The sequence below is a fragment of the Chiloscyllium punctatum genome, chromosome 43, assembly GCF_047496795.1.
Source record: "Chiloscyllium punctatum isolate Juve2018m chromosome 43, sChiPun1.3, whole genome shotgun sequence".
Classification (NCBI taxonomy): domain Eukaryota; kingdom Metazoa; phylum Chordata; class Chondrichthyes; order Orectolobiformes; family Hemiscylliidae; genus Chiloscyllium; species Chiloscyllium punctatum.
In genome coordinates, this window is record NC_092781.1 from 11201878 (window position 1) to 11212075 (window position 10198).

Here is a 10198-nt window from a genome sequence, read left to right on the forward strand (position 1 = left end):
GAGCTCCCAGCCTCGGTATTTCATACACCTCAAACAATCAGGTAAATCTGTCATTCTCACCGCTTGCTTTGCTGGAACCACATCTGTCAGATCATTCACATCTCAGTTTCAGTTCGATTTTTGGGGCTGTGCCACTCAGCATCTATGATTCCGGGTCTGGGATCAGGGATTTTTTGATATTGCGCAGAAATGTTTACTTGCTTTCTGAAGATTTTGGTGATATATCGAAATACATTTTTTTTTTAAAAAACCATGCACTGTCCACTGTTCCTTGGAAGTTTTGCAGAATTCTGTCAAACACAGTCTTAACAAACTCAACGATGGAATGTCCCCAATTTCTCCAGACTTCAAAGTTAAAAATTAAACCGACTCTTCGTACGCCAACTCATTTGCTGTTTGCAAGTATTCCTGTTTTGCATGTGGTGAGCAGATGACAAAGAGCATAGAACATAGCTGCACAGTACAGGCACTTCAACCATCGATGTTGTGCCGCCTTGTGGAACCACTCTGATGCCCATCTCATACACACTATTCCATTCTCGTGCATATGGCTGTGCAATTACCTTTCAAATTCCCTTAAATTTGGCAAGTCCACGGCAGTGCATTCCACGCCACTCCTACTCACTATGTAAGGAAACTACCTCTGAAATTTGACCTATATCTTTCACCCTTTTAAAAAAACTATATCCCCTCGAGCTATCCATCCACACCACAAAGAAAAAGGCTCGCATTGCCCAACATATCTAAATCTCTGTTTATCTCATATGTCTCAATTAAGTGGCCTCTCAACCTTTCTCTCTCGAAGGAAAACAGCCTCAAGTCAAGGAGCCTTTCCTGTTAGGAAATTCCCTCTATAGCAGGCAACATTCTGGTAAATCTCCTCTGAAAACTTTCAAAAGCTTCGGCATCCTTCATACACAGCGTTCATCATAACAATACTCAAAATGTGACAGCATGGAAGTTTGTACAGCTGCAGCATAACTGCACAGCTCCCAACGTCATTCCCTCGACCAATGAGATCTAACACACTGTATAACTTCTGAACATTAGTATAAACTTGGGTGGCAACATTCAATGATCTATGGAACTGGACACCGAGATGCCTCTGCTAATCTACACTGCGAATAATCTCACCAATAGCTCTGTACTCTGCATTCCTTTTTCTCCTTCCAAAGTGAAGTATCTCACCCTTTTCTGCATTAAACTCCATCTGCCACCTCTCAGCCCAGCTTTGCAGATTACCTATGTCTCTCTGCAACATTCATTCTTCGTGACAATCCACTTCGTTACTATCGCATTATTTTAACCCCACAGCGAGCTCCTCTATAAAAGGACAAACAACAGTCGGCTCAAAACAGACCCATGTCGTATCCCACTAGTACCGAAACCGCAATCATACACATTTCGCACGAACAACCACCTAACGACCTAAAGAGAGACACCAGAAGAGCCAGGACGTGACATGAGAAGTTATTGTCGGATAGAATCAGGGTAAACCCTAAAGCTTTCTATAGCTATTTAAGGAATAAAAGAATGACAAGAGTAAGTTTAGGGTCAATCAAGGATAGTAGTGGAACATCCTGTGTGGAGTCAGAGGAGACGGGGAAGCACGAAATGAATATTTATCAAAAGTATTCACTCTAGAAAACGACAATGTTTTCGATGAGATTACTGAGACAGAGGCTACGAGACTAGGTGTGATTGAGGTTCACATGGAAGAAATATTAGATATCCTGCAGAGTGTGAAAATAGATAAGTCCCCTGGGCCAGATGGGATTTATCCTAGAATCCTCTGGGAAGAGAGGGAGGATATTGCCGAACCTTTGGCATTGATCTTGAAATCGTCATTGTCTACAGGAATAGTGCCAGAAGACTGGAGGATAGCAAATATGGTTCCTCTATTCAAGAATGGGAGTAGAGACAATCCTGGTAATGATACACTAGTGAGCCTCACTTCAGTTGTTGGTAAAATGTTGGAAAAGGTTATAAGAGATAGAATTTATAATCATCGAGAAAAGAATAATTTGATTAGGTATAGTCAGCACAGCTTTGTGAAGGGTAGGTCGTGCCTAACAAACCTTATTGAGTTCTTTGAGAAGGTGACCAAACAGGTAGATGAGAGTTAACCGGTTGATGTGGTGCATATGGATTTCAACAGAGCGTTCGATAATGTTCCCCACAGTAGGATATTGCAAAAAATGCGGAGTCATGGGATTTTGGGAGAGAAAGCAGGTTGGCTCAGAAATTGGCTTGCCGAAAGAGATAGAGGGTGGTGGTTGATGGGAACTGATCATCCTGAAGTCCAGTTCCTAGTGGTGTACCGTAAGAGTCGGTGTTGGGTCCACTGCTGTTCGACACTTTTATAAACGACCTGGATGAGGGCATAGCAGGGTGGGTTCGTAATGTTGCAGATGTCACGAAGGTTGTTGGAGTTGTGGATAATGACGAAGGATGTTGTCGGTTACAGAGACATAGGTAAGCTGCAGAGCTGGGCTGAGAGGTTGCAAATGGAGTTTAATGTGGAGAAGTGTGAGGTGATTCACTTTAATCAGAGTAACCGGAATGCAAAGTACTGGGCTAATGGTAAGATTCTTGGTAGTGTTGATTAGCAGAGAGATCCTGGTGTCCAGGTACATAGATCCTTGAAAGTCTCCACCCAGGTTGTCTGCGTTGTCAAGAAGGCATACAGTGTTTTAACTTGTATTAACAGAGGGATTGTGTTCTGGAAACATGAGGTTATGCTACAGCTGTACAAAACTCTGGTGCGGTCGCACTTGGAGTATTGTGTGTAGTTCTGGTCACCGCATTATGAGAAGGATTTGGAAGCTTTGGAAAGGGTGCAGAGAAGATTTACTAGGATGTCGCCTGGTATGAAGGGAAGGTCTTATGAGGAAAAGCTGAGGGACTTGAGGCTGTTTTTTTTAGAGAGAAGAAAGTTGAGAGATGACTGAAAAGAGACAGAAAAGATATTCATAGGGTTCGATAAGTGGACAGAGATAGCCTTTTTCCAAGAATGGTGACGGCGAGCACGACGGGGCCCAGCTTTAAATTGAGGTGTGATCGATTTAGGACAGATGTCAGAGGTTGTTTCTTTACTCAGAGGGAAGTAAGGGTAGGGAATGCTTTGCCTGCAACGTTAGTAGATTCGCCAACTTTAAGTACATTTTAGTCGTCATTGGACAAGCATATGGACGTATATGGAGTAGTGTAGGTTAGATGGGCTTCAGATTGGTATGACAGTTCGGCGCAAAATCGAGGACCGAAGGGCCTGTACTGCGCTGTAATGTTCAATGTTCTAACCACCGTCGATCCAAGTGAGAAGTTGCGCCAGCTGAGTTTGTCGCTCGTAGCTTCGGAATTTCTCGTACTTGTGTACCATCAGAGAAGGATCTTCCACTCATCGAAAGCATCACTGGAGCCACATCCGTATACTCATCGCCATCGCCATTACATGTCGTATCTTCGCGGCTGCACCACTCAGTTTCTCTGATTCGGTGTCTGGCAACGGGGATCATAGGATGGTTTGCAGTATTGGGTGCTTCCTTGATTGAGGAAATTGCTAAAGTAACCGATGTTCAGCGACATTATTATTGAGAAATAGAGTTCGTCAATGCCGTGAACTATATCCTGATCCTTTGAATTTTTTTAGTAATCTATCAACCACAGTCTTCAACAAACTCAGAGTGTGCTGAATCTTTAAATTCAGTGTCGTCATAGGCTGTGGAGATTGCGAGTTCGCACATCACAGTCACTGTTTGACATGTATCCCTTTTGTGCATGGGTTGTACACGATCTGCCACTATCCGTATTTGGTTTTGCTTCGTGATTATCCTTGAGGCACCGGGAGCCACGTTTGTGTTGTGGTTACAACAAAATTAGTTCGAATATGAATTACACATTTTTGATCCTGTTTCAATCAACGTAATATGTGCTGACCAAACGCTGCAAGAAAACAATCTTATTTTTATCACAAGAAAATCTTCTTCAAGGTCGTGATCTCGTTCCTTCAGACACACGTGGCGACAATGCTCTGCACTTCATATTACAGGTAGCAAACCCCCTCTTTCTCAAAGGTTTCTCTCTCTTCCACAAAACCCAGCCCTTCTCCCGTTACACCGCGGCACTGCACAGTCTGACACTCAATTAAAACTCTTCATTCTGTGCTGCTGTAGTCATTGTTGTTAGGTGAACATGCCACAATTCCACCAACGGGGCCTGCGAACCAGCCAATCCATTTGTGTGTTGCAGTTGTGAGATCAGTCATCATGTAGCTGCTGTTGCTGACATGGCTCAGGGATGATTGGAGCAGCAGGCTCAGGAAAATAACATAGTGCAGGATTGAAAAGAAGATACTTTATTCGAAAAAGCCAGTTTCTGAGGATTTTTGCATCATTTATTTGACTTGTTCATACCGCTTTGCCTGGATTATTGTGTCCAGTTCTGTAATTCACACTGCAGCAGGGACGTGATAGCACTGGAGCATGTGCAGAATAGATTTAGCAGGATATTATCTGGTTAAAAAGTTTCAGTTATGAAGTGAGGTTGGAAATACTGAGATAGTTAGCCTTTGAGCTGAGGAGAATATAAGGAGACATGATTGAGATGTACAAAGTAAGGAGGGAAAAAGGCACGGTCGACTGAATGAAATCTTTGCTCTTGATCAATAACCAGAAGGCGTAGATTTAATGTAAGAGGAAGAAATATTTGAGTTAATATACATTAAATACATTATCAGTCAGCGTGTGGTTAAATCTGGATAGGCTGTCTGTAAGGTTTCATGAGTCAGAAACGCACATTATCTGCTGAAGTCTACTGCTGTGAATTTGTGATGCTAAGACATACAAGGCGAAATAATAGAAAACAGGATGAAGACAGGAAGCGATTGTTTCTGACAAGAGCACGTCCAAGTAATTTAAGGGGTGTCACCCCATCGGTGATGCCGGCCACTGTTGGTCCAGAGTTCAGGATTAACTGCTTTTGAAGCCAAAGACTTGGTTCAATACCAGTTTAACAAAATTCGGGGACTTGCTGTTCTGCGACAACAGCAAAAGCAGAGCATCTCTGATGGGAGTCCTTCCAATGTCTCACATGCATTTATGACCCCATGGACATAAGAATAAATGTCCCAGCGTCTTAAAGAAGGGGATGGCGCCTCGCTATCTCTCTTCAATCGGAGAGTTCACCCTTCATTCTCCTCTGATTCCGCTTCCCAAGGGGTTTCTGAAGATTCTCAAAGCTGAGAATGGGTTATATGTTTTCTATCCTCGTAGTCCCAGGATATGCAGTTATTGAATCAGTGGGTTTGGGAAATGGAAACTTGTAAATGAGCAGCGTCTGGTATTAGTTCAGCGACAGTTGCTAAGATGACACTGGGACATTGAATCTGATGTTCTCAGTGACATTTACTGAAGGGATTGTCTTTGTTCGACTTGGCTCTGTGTGATACGAGTCTGGGATGTTAACACGGGCTTGAGCAACGGTAGGCATCATTTCAAGAAGAGCAACCTGTCGGGATAATCGTCGCGACTGCCTCACTCCAGTGTCCCTCACTACGTGAAGCGACGAGTTTCACAAAAACAAATCTACCTGATGAAGATTGCGTTCATCCTATGTCTGCTCAGCCATGCAATGGTATCACTGCTGGTCTGAAAAAAAAAATCAAATCCACTTTCATGATTTTCCTTGAAAATTTGAGGCAAACTCGAGCCGAATCACATCGTGTATCCCCGTTAATTTTCGGAGATTTAAATTCCTCTCATGACCTGTACGAGATTCCAAGCATTTGAAGATGTGAAATGTGCTAAAAATCACTTCCTGCATTTCAACGCAGTGTGGAGACAGCCACATCACATTACATTTATTGCTCTCTGCACAGATGCTCCTCCACGCGTTTAGACTTTGCTGGAGTTTTCTTTATAACTGAAACATCTCTTTCAGACAGATAAACCCTGACTCCACAAATATGTGTCCTGCTGAAAACCTTTTCCCTGTCGGACCAATATAGTTGAGTTTCCTTTCCCCACTGCTCCATATCAATCAAGACTGCTCCAGATGAGGTTGGAGCTCCCAGCATTTCACGCGACTAGAAGCCAGCAGGTACATTTCTCGCGCTCGCCGATTGCATCACTGCAGCAACATCTGCGCCCTCGTCAATATGCTCAGTTCCAGTTGGAACTTCGGGCTGCACCACTCAGTTTCTGTGAGTCCTGGTCTGCGAACTAGGATATTTTTGACTTTGCGCAGGAGGGGTTACTTCATTTCTGAGGAAATTTGTAGAGTAACCGATGTTAAACTAGAATGTTTTTGAGAAACACATTTCAATAATATCCTGCACTGTGCACTGACACTTTGAAGTTTTGCAGAAATCTATCAATCTCAGTTTTCAACAATCTCAATGATGGACTATCCCCAACCACGGCGGACATCGAAGTTAAAGATTCAGCCCCTTCTGAGTTCCCACATCTCAGTCACAGTTTGCAAGTATTCCTGTTGTGCATATGGTGTTCATCTTGACCTCTCCTTTCCCACTGTCCTTATTGCCTTTCACATCGCGTTTTTGCATTTGTCACTGATATCTTGCAGTGGTTATTGCTTTGAGTTGTCATAGCAACACGATCATCTCGAATCTGAGTTTCGGTAACGGGCATTTATTTCCTGTTTCATTCCATGTAATACGTGCTTTATAAACACGGGAAGGAATCAATCACATTTTGTATAAAGATAGTCTGCACGATGATGATTTTGCTCCTTCAATCACCCACGCTCTCACACCTCTGCCTTTCATTCTTCAGGATTCAAACACATCCATTCCTGGAGATTTCTCTCCCTGTCACAATCATTAACCCTCCTTTACTTCCGTCCTCCCATTTCACGAAGGCACTGCACAATCTGACATTCACATTTGAAATGTTTAGTCTGTACTGCTCCGGTCACTGTTGGTTGGTGAACGTGCCCTAATACCACCATCGGTAATTTCAAACCTGTCCATCCATTTGCATGCCAGGATGTGAGATCAGTCTTCATCTTACATATTTAACTGACTGACACAACACATTATTGGAGCATCAGTCTCAGGAAAAGGACATAGTGCAGAATTGACAAAAAAAAACTGCATTGCAAAAGACCAGTTTCGATGGCTTTCTAGGGCATGTATTTTACTTGATCATTCGGTTGCAGCTCGAGTATTTGTGTGCAATTCCATAACTGACATTTTGACAGTGATGTGTTAGCACTGGAAACACTTCAAAATAAATTTGCCAGGATATTAAGTGGTCGAAATGATTCTTTCATAAGGAGAGATTGGACATACTGGGATAGCTTTTCTTGGCGCAGACGAGATTGTGAGGGGATAAGATTGTGACGTACAAAATAATGAGTGAAATCAGAAGGACAGACTGAAGGAAACGTATCTTCTTGATCAATCACCAGGGAGCCCAAATTGAATGTAAGTGATAGAAAGGTTTGAGCAGAGATGCAGTAAAACCTTTATCAGTCAAATGGTGCATTAATCTGGAACGCACTGTTTGGAAGGGTTTGCAAGGCAGATACTCAAATATCCTTCAGAAGTATTCAAATGTCTTTTTGATGGAAAATGGGATGAGGATGGTCAAGTCGTTGTTTCTGAAAAGGGAATTGACTGAAGGGATCTACGTTGATGGCGACTTGGAACTCAATACTCATTTTGGCTTATGAATAATAAGTACAATTTGTTCGTAACTGTAGTAAAACTCAATTCTGCTATCCCGCCAGGTAGGAGACGAACCTATAATCTCCCAAGTCGTAAGCGGGCATGTTGTCCATTGCATCACTGGCCCCGTGGTAGACTTTAGCATATACACTGAAGGTGATGTTAACACGTAATTGAGCAACAACGATCATGGTTTCAAGAAGAACAATCAGTAAAGCTAATCATCACAACTGCTCCATTCAAGCCCCCATTTTGTGAAGCATTGAGTTTTTCAAAGAAAACACATCTGACCTGGTGAATCTTACATTCACCCTATATCTGCTCGGCTATTCAATGGTGTCAACGTTGACTTGAAAAAAAATCACATCCTGTGTTCAGCAGGGGAGGAGAGGAAATGTAAGTCTGGCAGGGAGAGAAAGAGAATGCGTATGGCAGGGGAGGAGAGAGTGTGAGAGTGTTCAGTGGTTGAGAGACAGGGAGCAGTGCGAGAGATAATGCAGGGTAGAACAGAGAGAGAGTACGGGAGGGGAGAAGAGGGAGATTGTGAGAGCGATTGACAGTGAGGAAAGAGCGAGAGTGAGAGTGTGGGGGAGAAGGGAGGCAGTGAGAGAGTTGGGCAGTTGAGGAGAGGGATCGAAACAATATTGCAAAAGAGGAGTAGAGAATGTGTGTAGTAGGATAAGAGCGAAAGCGTGAGAAAGAGACAGAATGGCAGGGGAAGAGAGAGACTGGCAGGTGAGGAGAGAGACAATGAGAAAATTTGGCAGGACAGGAGAGAGAGGGTGTGTGGCACGGCCGCGGAGATAGAGAGTGTCAGGTCTGTGATGTCGAGACATAGGGTGGCAGGGGAGGAGAGAGAGTGAGGGAGGATGTGTGTGACAGGGAGTAAGAGAGAGGCCGGGGTGAAGGGAGAGGGAGGAAATGTGTGAGGGAGGGGAGTAGAGAGTGGAAAGAGAGTGCTTGTGACCAGGAAGGAGGAACAGAGATGCAGAGGAAAGGAAAGGAGTATGTAGCGGCGGACGAAGGATTGAGAGTGCGTTGCAGGTGAGGAAAGATGGCGAGAGCGGCTGGGGAGGAGAGAGTATGGGGAGAGCGACAGTGGCAGTGGAGCAGCGAGAGAGTGGCAGTTGTGGTGAAACAATGAAAGTTGCAGGGGAGGAGAGGGAGAGCGTGTGGCAGGGAATGTGATGCAGAGGGAGTGCGTGGCAGTGGAGGAGAGAAACAGATAGTGAGGGAAGGGAAGAGACAGATTGTACGTGGCAGGGAAGGAGAAAGAGAGTCTGGCTGGAAGAAAACAGAGAGCTCGGGAGGCGAGGAGGTTAGAGGGTGAGAGTATGTGGCAAAGGAGGAGAGACTGAGATACAATGTTCAGCAGGGAAGCAGAGAGAGTAATGCAGGGGAGAACAGAAAGACAGTGCATGAGAGGGGAGAAGAGGGAGGTAGTATGAGAGAGTGACAGGGAGGAAATAGTGAGAATGAGAATATGGGTAAGGGACAGGTTGAGAGTGGGGCAGTTGAGAGGATTGGATTTTATATTACAGAAGATAAGGAGAGAGAATGTGTGTGGCAGGAGAAGAGAGAAAGGTCGAGATAACAGAGTGGCGGGGTGGAGAGGAACTGACAAGTGAGGAGAGAGATAGTTCGAGACTATGGCAGGGGAGGAGAGAGAGGTTTGCGGCATTTGATGAAACAGAGTGGACTGCGTGGCATTACCGGGGAGAGATAGAGGGTGCATGGCAGGGCAGTGGAGGAGAGAGAGGGGGGGTCACAGGAGAGGAGAGAGAGTGAAAGTGTGTGCCAGGGAATGAGAGAAAGACCGGGGTGAAGGGAGACAGAGAAAGCGTGTGTGGCAAGGGAGGAGAGAGAGAGACGGTGAGAGATGTGGCGGAGGGGGGACAGATAGAATGCCAATGCGTGTGGCAGGGGACAACAGAGTGGGAAAGATGGCACTTGTGGCTGGGGAGGAGGGAGAGTGCAGGCATGAGAGGAAGGGTGTGTGTGATGGTGGAGGAAAGAGAGTATGTGGCAGAACAGGAAGATGAAGTTAGCAGCAGAGTATGGGAGAGAATTTGGGTAGGAGGGAGAAAGCTTGGCAATAGAGGAGAGTGTGCGGCAGGAGAGGAGATAGGTAGAGTGTGTGGCCAGTGATGAGAGGTGGCGGTGAAGACAGAATGTGGCAGGGAAGGAGAGAAAAAGATTGACGAGGCTGAGAGACAGGCAGAGTTGCAGGGTGGGAGAGGGAGAGTGTACGGCAGTGGAGGAGAGAGAGAGTGTTTTGGCACGGAAGGAGAGCGCGCGTGTAGTGGGGAGGAGAGACGGCGGGTGTGGCAAGGAGGAGCGAGGGCATAAGGGCGTGTGTGAAAGAAAGTGTGGCAGGGAAACAGAGAAAAACAGAATGTGAATTAGTTTGACATTGGATGAGAGAGTGAGAAAATGTGTGGCAGGTGAGGAGAGAGAGAGAAAGTGTGAGGAAGGGTGGGAGAGAGATAGTGTGTGGCAAAGGAAGAGAGT